A 16,550-nucleotide genomic window follows, 5' to 3' on the forward strand; every position below is an offset into this window, starting at 1 on the left:
AGAACAGGAAACTTCTTCTGGATGACTAGATCATGGAGGGCAAAATGAAGGTGGAGGGTTTAGTAAGTAATAAGTACATCAATTTGATTGGAGTGAGATTTGAGAAGCCATTGGAGAATTATCAGACACATCTGTGATCCAGTCTGTGCTTAGAAAGTGGCTTTGTTATTGGGCACCTGGATGGCTCAGTCAGTTGAGCATCAGACTCTTGGTTTCTGCTCAGGTTATAATCTCACTGTTCATGAGTTTGCATTGGGCTCCATGCTGGCAGCACAGAGCCTGGTTGGGAATCTCTCTCTCCCTCTTTATCAGCCCCTCACCCACTCAGTCTCATTCTCTCTCTCTCTCTCTCTCTCTCTCTCTCTCTCTCTCCCTCTCCCTCTCTCTCTCCCTCTCTCCCCCTCCCTCTCTCTCTTTCTGTCTCAAAATAATTTTTTTTAAAAAAGTGGCTTTGTCCTTAGAGTGGGAAATGGATGAAGGAGGAGCCAGACTGACATCAGGGAGATCACCTAGGGTATATGAGTTTGTGAAAGTGATACATAGTCATGATAGGACAGAAAAGTGGTATTTGAATTTCAGGAGAAGAGATAGACTTTAGGTGTATTGAAAGAAAGTGTCAATAGAATTTGGCTATGGTAAAAAAAAAAAAAAGACTTCTGACTTGGGAATTTGGTAAATGATGGTGCCACATACCAATAGAGGAAACATAAGAGGGAAAACAAGTTTTATTGTTTGGAGGTAGATAAATTTACTTTTATTTTTATTTATTTTTAAATTTTTTAATGTTTATTTTTTGAGAGACAGAGCACGAGTGGGGGAGGGGCAGAGAGAGAGAGGGAGACACGGAATCCAAAGCAGGCTCCAGGCTCTGAGCTGTCAGCACAGAGCCTGACACGGGGCTCAAACCCATGAACCGTGAGATCGTGACCTGAGCCGAAGTTGGCTGCTTAACCAACTGAGCCATTCAGGCGCCCCGATGAATTTATTTTTTTAAATATATTTAGGAATATGAAACGTCTAACCCTAAATATCCATTCTCTGCCTTTTCTTAAAAAATGAATGTACATGGTTTAGCTAGGCCTTTTCCAGCTTGCTTGCAGCTGGGTGTGATCATATGATTAACTTCTGGCCTGTGGGGTGTCAGTACACGTGTTGTGTACTTCTTCCAGCAGGTGTTGTCCCTCTTCCTCATCTCTTCAGCCTCACTGTTGGGAATGTGGACATGTTGACTGGAGTTTCACAGCCTTCTTAGATGATGATAGAAGCTGTGTATTGAGGATGGTGGAACACTGAGGTAGAGTTTCTTAAGACCCTGATGGTTATGGAGACACCTTTTCAGGCTTGGCTCTCAGTTTGTCATTCTGTAGATTAGTCAGTCACTTTCTCCAGAAACCCCTGTCATTGTCTGTGGGGTCATGAACACAGTGGCTATAGTAGCAGAGATGCAGGTTATACATGGGCTTTAGCACCATGGACTTCTACTTGCCAAGACTGACCTGATTATTGCCACTGCTGAGTGCTCCACTGATCAGCAGCGGAGATCAACACTGAGTTTCCAATATGGCACCGTTGCCCAGGCTGATCATATGGCCACCTGGTGACAGTTTGTATACATTTGGAACACTTCTATGGAAGGGATAGTATTTTGTTCTTACTGGAATAGACACTCTCGTTATAGATTTGCCTCCCCTGCACACAATGTTTCTACCAAAATTAACTTCATGTATTTATAGAATGACTTATCTGACGTCATAGTATTCCACACAGCATTGCTTCTGATCAAGTCACTCAGTTCACAAGGCGTGTGTCAGTAGGTCTTGCTCGTGGAATTCACTGGTCTTGTTATGTTCCCTACCAAAATTTGGTGGGTTCCAGATTCCCACATGTCCGTCTTTGAGAGGTTTGAAGGCCTTGAATCCATAGTCTTAGCAAAGGTGGTCATGAAAGGAATAAATGAAAACTTACACTAATGCAACGATTTCTTCAAAGGTATGATTATGTTGACATTGATACCAATTCAAAGCCATTTTAAAGAGCCTCTGAATAAGGAATGGGTTTTACATTTTGTATGCTTTTTTCTCTGTATTAATGGAAGCAGTGAAACATGCTAGCTTTATATCCGATACTTCAGAATCACACTGGATGAATCCTGATCTGAATAATCTTAGGAAAATTATGTAACCTCCCTCACACTTATTTTTCAAATTTGTAAAACCTTCACACAAGGCTGTTTAAAGAAAAAGTGTATGTAAAATGCTTTATATGGTACTTAGTACATAGTAAGGATATAATAAGCAATGATTATTGTTCTACAAGTCAAACTGTCAAGTGAGGGTCCAAATCTTTTTGACCTTAAAAAGTTAATATCCAAAAGGAGGTACAGTAAAACCTTGGTTTGTGAGCATAATTCATTCTGGAAACATGCTTGTAATCCAAAGCACTTGTATATCAAAGCAAATTTCCTCATAATAAATAATGGAAACTCAGAAGATTTGTTCCACAACCCAAAAATATTCATATAAAAATGATTACAATGCTGTAATATAATACAAAATAATAAAGGAAATATAAAATCAAAGAAAAACAAATTAACCCACTTACCTTTGAAAACCTTCATGGCTGGTGAGGGAGACAAGAGGGAGGAGGGTTATTGTGTAGGACAGATTTCACTATCACTAACAGAATCATTGCTATCTGTTGCCTGAAAGGAATCTTTTTCTTTTCTTGCAACTTTAACAAGGAACCTATCCAATTACACTTGCTTTCCCATTTTTTGAGGATTTTGTGGAAATGTGACATTGCATTGTTGTTAAATAGATTCATTGCTCACACTACTACAGCCTTATTTGGGTGGTACTTTTCTACAAAATTTTGCACTTTCGCACATTTTACACATCTCCCTAATCTTATTTGGAGTGAGGGGTTCTTCCACCTTTTTCTCCTCCTACTCTGTAGACAAGATTCAGACATAAACTTCTTCTACAATCTTGCAGTTTTGGCCACTTGTATACATCATTCGTACTTCTTGGTGATTTCCTTCTTAACTTCCACTGTAATTGTCATCTTTTTACCACCTTTCTTTTCAACCTTTTTCTGCATGGGGCCATTGTATATGCTGTCATGGATGTTGACAGCAGTACAGTATTAATAAAGTCTTGTTATATACTGTATTTAATGTAACTGGCAATAAGGCAGCAGAGGAAAGGGTCTGTATCAGGAGGCAGTCTGACCTAGAATGAAGCAAAGCATTCCTAAGCTCACTCTTGTGTGGAAAAGCAAAAGACTGTCCATAGGTGCTTTGAAGTGACAAAAAATACACTAGTTTCAGTTGTGAGCACCTTACAGTGTTCTGAAAAATCACTAATTTCTGCCAAACACCGTGGCCTGAGATTGAGCATCTGAGCATGGGAGACGATCACCCACAATCCCACAGAGAGAGAGAGTGAAGAACCATTGGCTCAGTTGTGATCATGTAGCATTTGGTGTCCCAAGCTACGTGTATTACAAGCCATCACTCTTTTTTCATCTTAAAATTTATTAGAAATGTTTGCTCATCTTGTGGAACACTCACAGAACAATTTAACTTGCAATCCAAGCTTTTAGTATCTCCATTGATACCTGTAAGTTTTCTCCAGGCCATGCCATCAATCCTATGTATTCTTTGCTACACCTGCAGGGTAACTCATCTGTGGTAATGACTTGTTTCCCTTACAAGAAACCTTTGCATTGTAATATGGAGATTCTCAGTGCCCTAATGAAAATAAGTGACTAAGATGAGAATTATGGGCTCCTGGCAGGATAGAGAATGAGATGCCTTTGGGCAGGGGTCCCTTTCTGGGGGACTTCTACATCACAACAGCAGGAGCAAGAGGTTGCTCAGCCTGCCTCTGGGTAAGGCTAGCCAATTCTGTGGAAGAATAAATCTGTGTGAAATCAATGCCAGACTCTATTGTTTTCAAGTTTTACTCTTTGCCTTTAGGGTACAGACACACAATGGGCACTCAGTAAATATTTGTTAAACTGGGCAGATTGAAGAGCAAGTGGAGGCTAAGGTTGGGGGGGTTGTTGATTGAAAGGCATATCTTAGGAGATGCAGAAAATGAGAAAAAATCACTTCAGCTCAAGGATGGAACAGGTAGCTGAGCTGAGTCAACATGACTTCCTTTCATTTGTTCATTGTCTTGTTCGATTTTAGTTGACTCTTTCTCTTTCTTAATCTATGACAAAGAGCGTAATAGCTCTCACTGACTTCACCAGTCCAGAGTAACAACTAAGACAGTTTATCAGCATTGTTAATTAACATAGTACCTAATACTCTGCTGATAGGATACTTGGCTATAAAATTTAGAATGCTGTGTTAGAAAAAAATTCTATATATGTAAATTGAAACAGCCCTCAGCTATCATCAAATTCAGAGGTTTTTGTTTGTTTTTTTCTTTTTTTATAAATAAAATACATCCTTGGAGACTGAAAAGTTGACTTAACTAGGAAGATTCACAAACACATGAAAATCCACAAAAAGTTTTCTGGGAGTCATGTTTTCTTAGAATGTCATTAATAAACCTCTTAGGGAACCACAGATCCCAGGTTAAGAACTTTTGAGGAAATTCAACCCATTTATTTTATTGGAAAAGGAACTGAGGCTCAAGGAAGTGAAAGTTCAAGTCCAAAGCCACACAGTACTTGGAAAGTTGACACTGGAACCCTGGGCTCAGTACTTCTATTCCAAATTCTTGATATATTCTAATGGAGCTTAACATCTTATTCAATTTAACATCTTTTAAAATTTAACATCTTATTAAATTAACATCTAATAAAGCTAATTTCAGGTCAGCTTTTGTGAGGGAAGATAACACAGTGTCTTTTTAGTCACTGAGGTAGAGATTATACCAAATGAAACAGCTCTTGTTGTTTTTAAGTTATCACTGCCCCCCCCACCCGCCCCCCCCACCCGCCCCCCCCCCCACCACACACACACACACACACACACACACACACACACACACACACACTGAAAGCCCTGGATTTCTTCATCTCAAAGTATGCATTTAAACTCAATTTACTCATCATTGTGCCCTCAAGGGTAGTTCCAGCTCATCTCTTTTATTGCCTTTATTTTTATTTTCTAAATGTTTATTTATGTTTGGAAGAGAGAAAAAGAGAGCTAGCGAGTGAATCCGTGAGATTGTGACCTGAGCCAAAATCTAGAGTTGGATGCTTAACCTACTGAGCCACCCACGTGCCCCTTCCCAATTCCTTTAAAAGAAGTTAATCTCTACCTAAAGCATCAGAGAGGAAGATTGTAGAAGGCTCCTTAAATGTCCCATTTTAGATCTAAGACCCTTAAAAATTGGGAATTTATCACTGTATTCCAAGAGATATGTCTTTCTAATGACTGAATATGCTATGTAGTTTATATTTATTTTTTCTTCTCAAGCTCATCTTGGATGGTTAAAACTTAGATCAAGGTTTGGTTTATTTGCTTGTTTAGTGTTTAAGGTTTCCAAACTAATAAGACTGGGAAAGATTACATATTTCATAGAGTTCTTAAATGATTTCAGTTACAACTTATTTGGGTGTTAACTTATTTTTTATTCATTATATTTGCAACTTCTGAAAAAGGTAGCAAACATTAAGGTTTTGCAAGAGTATCATGATTTTCAAAATGTCATTTTTTATTTTCTTAGTTTATTCATATGTTGAATAAGTGTATTTTTCTTTTCTATGATAGTTGATTTCTAGGGAATTTTGGCCTGTGGTTTCATACTTAGGAAGCATTTATTGTGTGTGCCTACAGTGGATTGCTCTGTGCTACACAAAGGACATGTGTTTGTTTCTGCAGCTATGAATGTGCATTAAGTGCAGACTTGCCATTCAAATAGTGCAAATAGAAATATGCAAAAAATGTGGTAAACCTAATCTTGGATCAGCAAAGGGAAAATAGCCTATATATTGCCATGGTAAGATAAGAATTATATTTTTCAGCCTCTTAGAAATGATTATTAAATTGAGAGAAGACCAATGTACCCTTGCACACCATTCTCCCTCCCTTTCCTCGTCCCTCTCCCTCCCCCTGACTCTCTCCCTCCCTCTCTCTCCAACCCCTCCCCCCCACCACACCCACCCACCATGGATGCTAACTTGTCAACTTCATGGTATAAAATACCATGATACCTTGAAGAACAGATTATGTTTGAAGGAAAGGTAACAGAAAGAGGAAGAATTGAGAGTGTGCAGAGATCAGTGTCTTCATCATCTGGCTGACCAGTAGCTACTAAGGAGACATATGGAAGAGGAGGAAAGACATTCTCTGGGGTGTGAGGAGGGCTGGCTGTGAGGAAAGTGAAGATTAGCTAGTCTGTGCCAGGCAGGAATGGATTCAGATTTTGTGGTGCCTGAAGCTTATATGATTTGGGAGTTTCCAAGAAAAAAGAATACAAGATAGCAAATACAAAATTAAGTACAAAAATGAATATTTAGAATGAGAAAATATTACAACAAACATAAACATATAAATGCAACAAATATCACAAAGATGCAAATTTAGGAAAATAACATAATTGAGTTTTTATTATCTTCTGGGCAAACCTCTATAATCCTTTTTTTTTAACTTAAATTTTTTTGGCTGCTTATTTTTGATCACTTACTTGAAGTGATTTTGCAATATTATTTTCTATAAAGAGAATAACAAGGTAATTAAGTCTTTCCTCAAGAATATCTTTCCTCTAAAATTTGTTTCTCATTGATAGTTCAGATTTGTCTTTTCAGTTTTACAACTCATTATGAAGTTAGGATTGTTGCCAAACTTGGGAAAATCTGTATCATATTTCATTTAGAAATGAGGTATTACAGATGTGTTCTGTGTTTGTAATACTGGTACAAGTTTGTTACAACCACAGGGATTCTGATAAATTCTACTTAGCCCGATTCCCATCAGAAAGAAAGAAAATATCTGAGGTATTTATATGCACTTTACAATTTCTAGAATATTTTCACAAGACAGAAATTTTGTTTTGACTTGGTATCCAAGAGAACTAAGTCTTCCACTTCCAGTTCACACATATGATGATTGGTAGAACTTTCCTGCTTTTTAACCTTTGTTTCTTTTTTTATCATCTGTGAGCATCTGGTACCAGCAACTTGGCCTGTACCTTGGTGTTACGACCACAGCTGAGTTGGCACCATGGAAGTTAGGACTTCTTTTGGAAGCCATTCCTAGACTGTGACAGGTAGCAAATGTTTAATTATATATTAAAGTGATGTGAATCACATTAATAGGTCTAATAAACAAACCAAGTATATCCCCAATTTGCCTTCTCGTGGAGCATTCAAATAAGGGATCCTCTGTTACAAGGGAAAAGCCTGCTGCAAGGGGTAGAGGTTGCAATGGAAAGAGACAGTGATCTTTTTTGTTTGTTTGTTTATTTATTTATTTTTGAGAGAGAAGGAGAGCCAGGATGAGCAGGGGAGCAGCAGAGAGAGAGAGGGAGACAAAGAATCCAAAGTAGGCTCCAGGCTCTGAACTGTCAGCATAAAGCTCACTGTGGGGCTTGAACTCACAAACTGAGATCATAACCTGAGCTGAGGTCAGACACTTAAGCCGACTGAGCCACCTGGGCATCCCAAGAAACAGTGATCTTAACTGAGACATGATTAAAAGATTTTAACTTGCAACTTTTACAAAAATACAGATGTGTGTGAACATATTAGTGAGCTCACTAGGCCTTTGGAAGGGCCCTGAAACTCAAGCCTTATAAGCTTCTTGACCAAGCTGCCTCTGATGAAAGACATTCTAATGTACCAGATCTTTCAGCATCCCTATGGCCCAGGGCTCAGACCTTAATCCAAGTTATCCTTTTTTGGGGGGAGTCGTGGGGGTGGTCCTGTTTATTCCTTCCTTTGATTTCAACCAGCCTCCAGGTCTTAAATACAGTCTGTATTCAGACAATGCCAGATTTCTTTTCACCACTGTCTGGAGCTTCAGAATCACATCAGTCTTCTCAGTATCTCTTGGGTGACTCAGATCACCAAATGACTAAGAGACCACTCAAACTCAACAACATCACTGCAGCAGAACTCTGGTTCTTGTTTCCTAAACCTTCTCCCCTCATAGACTTCTCAGTTAGTGACAATATTATCTTTTTAATTGTTCACACCAAGAATATGAGAGTCACCCTATTAGGAAATCTTGTACTTTCAAAATATGTGCAGAACTTGATCACATTTTACCTGTTTTAGAGTTACTACCTTGGACACGTCTATCACCATCTTTCATTTGGATTGTATCAGAAGCCTCAAAGGTCTCTCTGCTGCTACTTTGCTCCCTGTGGTAGGTTTCAACACAGCAGCCTTTTGTTTTGGTTTTTGTTTTTTTAAGTTTTAATGTTTTAATTCCAGTTAGGTAACATACACTGTAACATTAGTTTCAGGTATAGAATCTAGTGATTCATCACTTACTTATAACACCCAGTGCTCATCACAAAAAGTTCCCTCCTTCATACTCATTACCAATTTAACCTATTCTCCTGTCCACCTCCCCTTCTAGCAGCCCTCAGTTTATTCTCTATAGTAAGAGTCTGTTTTCTGGTTTGCCTTTTTTTCCCCTCTATGTTCATCTTTTTTTTTTGTTTGTTTCTTCAGTTCCACATATGCATATGAGTGAAATCATGTGGTATTTGTCTTTCTCTGATTGACTTATTTCACTTAGCATAATACACTCTCACTCCATCTACATCATTGCAAATGGCAAGATTTCATTCTTTCATGTGTCTGAGTAATATTCCATTGTGTGTGTATGTATACCATGTCTTTTTTTTTAACCACATACTCTTTATACATTAATCAGTCAGTGGACTTTTGGGCTCTTTCAATATTTGCCTATTGTTGATAATGCTACTATAAACATCGGGGTCCACATATCCCTTCAAATCAGTAGTTTTGTATCCTCTGGGTAAATACCTAGTAGTGCAATTGCTGGGTCGTAGGGTAGTTCTATTTTTAATTTTTTGAGGAACCTCCATACTGTTTTCCACAGTGGCTACACTGGTTTGCGTTCCCAACAGTGCAAGAGGGTTCCCCTTTCGCTACATCCTCGCCAACATCTGTTGTTACATTAGTTGTTAATTTTAGCCATTCTGACAGGGCTAATGTGGTATCTCATTGTAGTTTTTTTTAAGTTTATTTATTTATTGTGTGTGTGTGTGTGTGTGTGTGTGTGTGTGTGAGAGAGAGAGAGAGAGAGAGAGAGAGAGAGAGAGAGAGAGAGAATATGAATGAATGAATGAATGAGAATCCCAAACAGGCTCTGCACTGTCAGTGTGGAGCCATCTCCCAAACCATGAGATCAAGACCTGAGCGGAAGTCAAGAGTTGGACACTTAACCACCTGAGTCACCTGAGTGTCCCTCATTGTAGTTTTGATTTGCATTTACCTGATGATGAGTGATGTTGAGCATCTTTTCATGTGTCTGTTAGCCATTTGGATGTCTTCTTTGGAAAAAGATTTATTCATGTCTCCTGCACATTTTTTAACCGGATTATTTGTTTTTTGGGTCTTGAGTTTTATAACTTCTTTACATATTTTGGATACTAACACTTTATCCATAACAGCCTTTAAAATGTAAGTCTGGTCTTGTCATTTCTCTGTTCAATCCAATTTACTCCAAGAAGCCAAAGGTCATAAAGTGCCCCAGAAGGCTTCTTGTGACCTGGTCTCACACTGTCAGCTCAAACCCTCTCCTTCTTGCAGTGCACCATCACACTGATTTCCAAGAGGCTTATTGAACACACCAGCCACAGGCCTCGGGGTGTTTATGAAGGGTATTTACTTGGATAAGTTCATTTTCTCCAAGCATTTCCTCAAATGTTACCTCCTCTTTGAAGCTGCCCTGCCATCCTATTTTTAAACATTTTGGGTTTTTTAAAGTTTATTTATTTATTTATTTATTTAGAGAGAGACAGAGTGTGAGTGGGGGAGAGGTAGAGAGAATCCCAGGCAGGCTCTGCACTGCCAGCACAGAGCCCAACACGAGGCTCAAACTCATGAAACCATGGGACCATGACCTGAGCCAAAACCAGTAGTTGCATGCTTAACCATCTGAGCTACCCAGGCATCCATGGCCATCCTATTTAATGCTGCATTTGCCACCCCACCCACTCAGCATTCACTGTACAAACAGATATACACTGTGAGATAGGCACAACCCTTTCTGTAGATTAAACAAGCCTAAAATAGAGAAAACTTAATAAGGTCAACAAGATCACAAAAGTAGTGGAGATGGAATTCAACCCCAGATGGCCTCCAGAGCCTGCACGCTTAACCAGGGTTCAGTCTGGCTTCCTAGTGTATCAAGGCAGAGGGCCAACAAGGATGCAGGGAACTGATAGGGCCCTGTATTGCTCGCTGGTAACTCCTCTATGTTCACAGTAGGTTGTTAACCTCTGAGTTAAACCCAAGTCTCACAGATATATATTACAGGGTTAAAACTTCTTTTTCAAAAAGTAAGCCCCTTACATATATGGAGTATTGTTATGACTTAATTGCTTTCCCAAGGAAATAGTGCTATCCTCCCCCTTTTTGAATCATTTTGTGTCTTCTGTTTGGCCCTGTTATATGAGTCAATTATTTTTACCAGAAGAAATGCATGTGATGCACTGGGCTATGCTAATAAGAGACCTGAAAACCGCAACAGTATTCCCAAACACATTATTATAACAGCACATTGTTTTGGAGGTCAAGATGATTTGCATAATGTAAGAATCACCTGAACTCAGGTGGAAAAACTGCTGCTGAGGGATGCCCAGTGCAAGTAGATGGCTTATGCAGTCTGGGTATTAGAAGCTATTTGTATAGCGTGGCTTTCATGTTTATTTGGGAAGTAAAATCTATGAAGATTTTGAGAATTCTTTGCCATGACTTCATCATTTCAGTATAGATTAATGGGGAAGAATTTGCAGGTGTTCTCTGGGGCTGGGATGAGCCACTTTTGAACCAATCCTTCTGATAACCCACATACCATTACACACATGTGTGAACACACACAAGTATGTTTTTTGACTGTTTAAGAAGCTTTGTATCTAGTCTCCCTGCCCCTATTTTTTCCTTTACCCAAGCTCTCTAGCACACTGCCCCTAAAATTACCTTTCAAGAATCTACACTGGAGCATGTTAGTTCTCTACTTAAAATCCTTCTGTGCACCTAGGGTGCCTGGGTTGCCCAGTCAGTTAAGAAGCTGACTTTGGCTCGGGTCACGATCTCGCAGTTTGAGAGTTCGAGCCCCACATCAGGCTCTGTGCTGACAGCTCAGAGCCTGGAGCTGACTTCAGATTCTGTGACTCCCTCTCTCTCTACCCCTCCCCTGCTTGTGTGCTCGCTCGCGCTCTCTCTCTTTCTCTCTCTGTCTGTCTGTCTCTCTCTCTCAAAAATAAATAAACATTTGGAAAAAAATTCCTTCTGTGCACCCTTCACCTACTGTAGAAAGCACACTTTTCTGTGTGGCAAACAGTCATTCAGTCTGGGTGGACTCACTCTTTCTTCTGTTCCCCCACTGTTACTTTCTATTCCCTAATAACAGTGCATTCCCGAAACACTCCATGCCTTGCCACATCTCTGTGCTTTAGGCTCTTGCTGAAACTCACTTTCTTCTCTGGCTGTCTGTAGCAAAATTACACCCAAGTTTTGAGAACCAGCTCAAATGTTACCATTTCTGGAAAAAAATTCCTAGCCATATTTCATTTCCTGCAAATAAGCAAACATATGCATACATGTATTCTGGAAATAATATTTCTTTTTTCTTTTCTTCCACAGGATTTTGTTCATACTTCAGGAACAGTGATTTTTGCCTGTGTTGTGGTAATTGCTCTCTGTTGTTACCGTGATTTGGAGAGTCTCCAAAAGTCTCTAGGAACTGAATAATCCCATTTGGTGCTTGTGGAGGTGAGTGAATGGGTATCTGTGTGTCTAAACTCATAATGCAGATTGATCTGAAGGCTGACTTGGAGGAGCACAGATTTGGTGACAGAAAATGTGAATGGAAAGTTCTTAATCATCTGTCCACTCAGTTTGACAAACGTTTATGGAGCCTGTTTCTGTCAAGCACCGTGCTAGACATTATTATTAGTATGGTGAACACACAGACTGGGACGCCTGTCCTCTTGGGGCTTAGTGCACCAGAAGTAATTGTGTTGCAGTGAAGTGGTGATAACATCCATGCTGGGGCTGTGTGGCTAGATCTCAAGCTATGAGAACATATTTGTGTTTTATTCATTTTTGTATTGTTACTCTTAAAATAAAAACTGCTGGGGTACCTGGGTGGCTCAGTCAGTTAAGCGTCTGACTTGGGCTCAGGTCATGATCTCACAGCTCGTGAGTTCGAGCCCCGTGTCGGGCTCTGTGCTGACAGCTCAGAGCCTGGAGCCCACTTCGGATTCTCTCTCTCTCTCTCTCTCTCTCTCTGTCCCTCCCTCCCTCCCTCCCTCCCTCCCTCCCTCCCTCCCTCTCTCTCTCTCTCTCTCTCTCTCCTTCCTCCGCTCATGCTCTATCTTCTTCTCTCTCTCTTAAAAATAAATAGGGGCGCCTGGGTGGCGCAGTCGGTTAAGCGTCCGACTTCAGCCAGGTCACGATCTCGCGGTCTGTGAGTTCGAGCCCTGCGTCAGGCTCTGGGCTGATGGCTCAGAGCCTGGAGCCTGTTTCCGATTCTGTGTCTCCCTCTCTCTCTGCCCCTCCCCCGTTCATGCTCTGTCTTTCTCTGTCCCAAAAATAAATAAACGTTGAAAAAAAAATAAAAATAAAAAAATAAAATAAATAAACATTAAAAAATTTTTTTAAAGTAAAAACTGCTAGTTATTTTACCAGCAAAGGATGGATTTATTCAGGAATAAAAGAGAATTGAACTGTTGGACAATCTATGGCAAGACCACAGGCAAGTCTAGTGAACAAAGGAGAGGTACGATTTTTTAATGAGTGAAAGGGTTAAGTTGGGAACACTGTTCTGAACTAAAATTCCTTTGGAGTTCAAAGTATGGTATCTTCTTGTTGGCTGAGCTGGTGTTTGGAGGTGATGAGAAGTGTCCCTTCTTCTTGCTCGAGTAGTAGTGTCCACATTCAAGGCCAAGTTCTTGTAAGGTCAGGTCCTGTTGGGTCTTCCTGTTGGGTCTGCTGCTAACTATGTGGTAGGGCATGAGGGCCCTCTGCTGATATCTCTGACTCCATTTTAATGAGGTTTTTCTTTTACTAATTTTCAAAGTATCTCCTGTATCGATTTTAATCAACCATCATGAGAATGGTAAAAACTTGTTATGCACATGGAGGTGTTCAACACATAGCTGGTGAAAAAAAGAAGGAGGGAAGGAGGAAAGAAAGGGGAAAGGAAGAGTGATAAAGAGGAAGAGAATGAAGTCCTTTGGTTATTAAATCAAACTAAAGCTTCTGATCCTAACTGTAGAAATAAATCATGGTCTTCTTTACCTGTTCTTTTAAAAAAGATGTTACTGCAATCTTTTGGAATACTGGCACGAAAACCAATAATAAGGGAAAAGAAGCAAATAAAAACAAAACAAAATATCCTGGCAAACAGCCTAAGCATGATTAAACCATTAGAGAGGAGTGTTCCCTGATGATGTAACCCCTCAACCTGTCTTCTCCACATGGCCTTTTTCTTAAGTGACTTTCAAAACCTGTTCTCTTGGGGTTTGCATGCCTAGGAAGCTTTGGGGATTAGATGGATGAAAACAGAATACATTTAACAGTACCATAATTATCTCTTTCCTTTTTTTTCATTCCTCTGGGGGTCTAGAGAAGTCATTGCCCTTATTTAATGCAGTGCAGTGCATGTGGAGTAATGTCTGACTCACACCACGAAAATCCGTCTGCAGTCTGCAGCTTTGAGGGACAGAGAATGGAAAAGCAAGATCTAAAGAGGCTTGCAGTATTGATTGAGACAACAACTGCAACACCAAAACCCTCGAGTCTCCCCCAACAAGAAGAGAGGGAATAGCAAGGTGGGACTGATTCAGAGGGATTAGAACAATGTAGGAAGCTGGGTGCTGTGCCCTCCTCATTATAGACTGACCCCCCGGAGTTTCAGTGGAGAAAGTTCACCCCTCACATGCATGCATCCACTGCATAGGGGAAACTAGCATTGTCTTTACCCTTGTACTTCTTTGTCAGCTAAGAACCAGGGAAGTGGCAAGATTATTGAAGATTGAGGGAATTTCCTCCACATTCTTTATTATTTTGTTCTGTCTCAATCATCTCCATACTCAAAAAGTAGATTTAGAGGAGGCCTGGCCTAAAGAAAAGAACAGCCAAGCTGCTGAGGGCTGTTGAATTTTTAATCCCCTAACACTTTTCTCCCCCTTCTCTATTTATTATCTATTTTCGAAGCCCTGGAGTAAAGAGATTGTCTAAACCCCATTCATTGGCAGCCATTCAAAAAGCCTCATCTTATAGCATGACTAGGGGAAAACCAGAAATGAGTTCTTAGAGAAAAATTTTCTAGGAGTCAGTAATGATACCAGAAACTAAATGTTTTTTTACTGAGGTGAGAAATACAAGTAATGGAAATGATGGCTCAGTGATTGTAGCATAAACAGCTCCCTGACCACAAATCCTGGGGCTCCTTATTCCTATGACCCTGTTCTAGTGCCCATGGCAGGAGATCACTAAAGACCCAGACTCCGAGCATGTGCCTGCCCTTCCCCAGGGGAGCAGGTTCTGTTCCCTGCCCTGACTCAGTGAGTCTTCACCTATACTCTCCAGTGACAGGATTTGTTGCCCTTCCTCCAGTGGCTTAAGGTGTTTCTTCTGTAGGGGGAAAGGTCCAGAAGGGGCTCTGCAGTTGCTCACAGCTGTGACTGCTCTACTAGGGAGCCTTCTCCCTTTTCATCCACTGCTCCAGCCTGCCTCCTAATCACCATAAGGTACACAGAGAAGGAGCCTGTGAGTGGGTACCCATTTTGCTTGGGTCTGTGGCTACCAGGGTTTTATATTCTCGTACTGTCCCACATACAACCTTTAGAAATTCGTTCAAAGTTTTCGCTGGTTTCTCTTTAGCAGTGTGTACTGTGTCCAGCAGGATCTATTCTAGTTAAGCATGCATTTGCATCCTTCCTGTCCTTACTGGGTGTTGTTTGCCTGAAATTTTGCTTTGCAACCTCAGCTCTCTGATTGAATCAAGACAGTTGCCAATTTCCAGATCGTCTACATGTGTATGTGTATGTCCTGTTGTTTTTGGTAGACGGGACCATTGTTCTTTTCAGCTTTCTACATCCTGAACGGAAGGCAGAAGTCAACTGATGTGTTTACTGAACTCCGTTTCAAGGGTTGTATTTTAAAGGGATGCTTTGAAATTGCAGTTCATGCAGAGGATATTGCTTAGGGTGTTCTCTGGCCTGGAAGCCACGGTAAAGGAAATAGAAGCATATAAACTGAAGATAAAGGGTCTAAGGGGAGAACTCTTCATATATTCTGAGGGTAGCCACTAGGGACCAAAATTGGCTGGTATTATTCTTAGTTGGTATTATTCCAGAAGCCAGAAGTAATGTGTAGAGACTTCAGGGAAGGAGGTTTTTGTTCAATGCAAGGGGGAAATATCCTTATAAAGAGCTCTCTTAACGCTGAGTAGATTGTTTTTCGAGGTCATGATCTCCTGCTCTGACAGTGGAAATAACAGAGTTGAGCTTGCATGAAAGTCTGTCAGGATATTTCTAAAGGTGCTTCTTTTAGGGGTTTGGAGTAGATGAACTCTGACATATGTTTGGTCACAAATAATAGACTTCTTTTCAGCATCTAAGTTTACTCTTAAATCCAGGGTAAGAACCTACTGACTTTCAAGTCCTTAATGATGTGGTTAAACGAAGTAGTGGCTTCTTAAGGCAAAGAATGTACCCCAGAGTTTTGAGCACTTGTTAAAGAGCGTTCTTTTATTGACTTGGTCCAAAGTGAGTGCCACAAATTATCGATAATTAGTGCTAGGGAAGTTTTCCTTGTGGGCTAGAGTCTTTATCAAAATGCTCTGAAGTAAACATTAAAATTGAGGACAAAATAATGATAATTTACTCCAGCAAAGTCAACACAGACTTGTGCCAAAGTGACTTAAGGGAGGTTTGGGGGGGCCAAATTAAGTGATCCCAAAAGGTCAAAATCATCTGGTTTTGAGGAAAGAAAAAGGAAACAGTTGTATTAGCTGAAGTGGGCCACGTGTGAATGCATACATAATGTGGAGTGAAATATGGGTGGGACATGTGGCTATCTAAAGAAGAGAAGCATGATTTATTTCACAATGCCACAATCCAGTCAGATCCTAAAACATCCGGCTGGGTGAAAAGGAGGCCATTGGGAGCCAGGCCTCTAGGGAGCAGAGCTCCAGTTGGTGACAGAGCAAAGGTGAGAGGCATGTCTTTGGTTTCCTAAATTCTGGGTTGTGTACCATCTCTTAATTTCCTTGCTGAATGAAGCTGATTTGCTGGTATCTCTGGTCTTCTGTAGAGAAACAACAATGCCAGAAGCATGAGTGGTTTCTGTGATATTATATCTAGTCTTTGTCTCAGAAA

This window comes from Leopardus geoffroyi, chromosome D3, assembly GCF_018350155.1.
Source record: "Leopardus geoffroyi isolate Oge1 chromosome D3, O.geoffroyi_Oge1_pat1.0, whole genome shotgun sequence".
Taxonomy (NCBI): Eukaryota; Metazoa; Chordata; class Mammalia; order Carnivora; family Felidae; genus Leopardus; species Leopardus geoffroyi.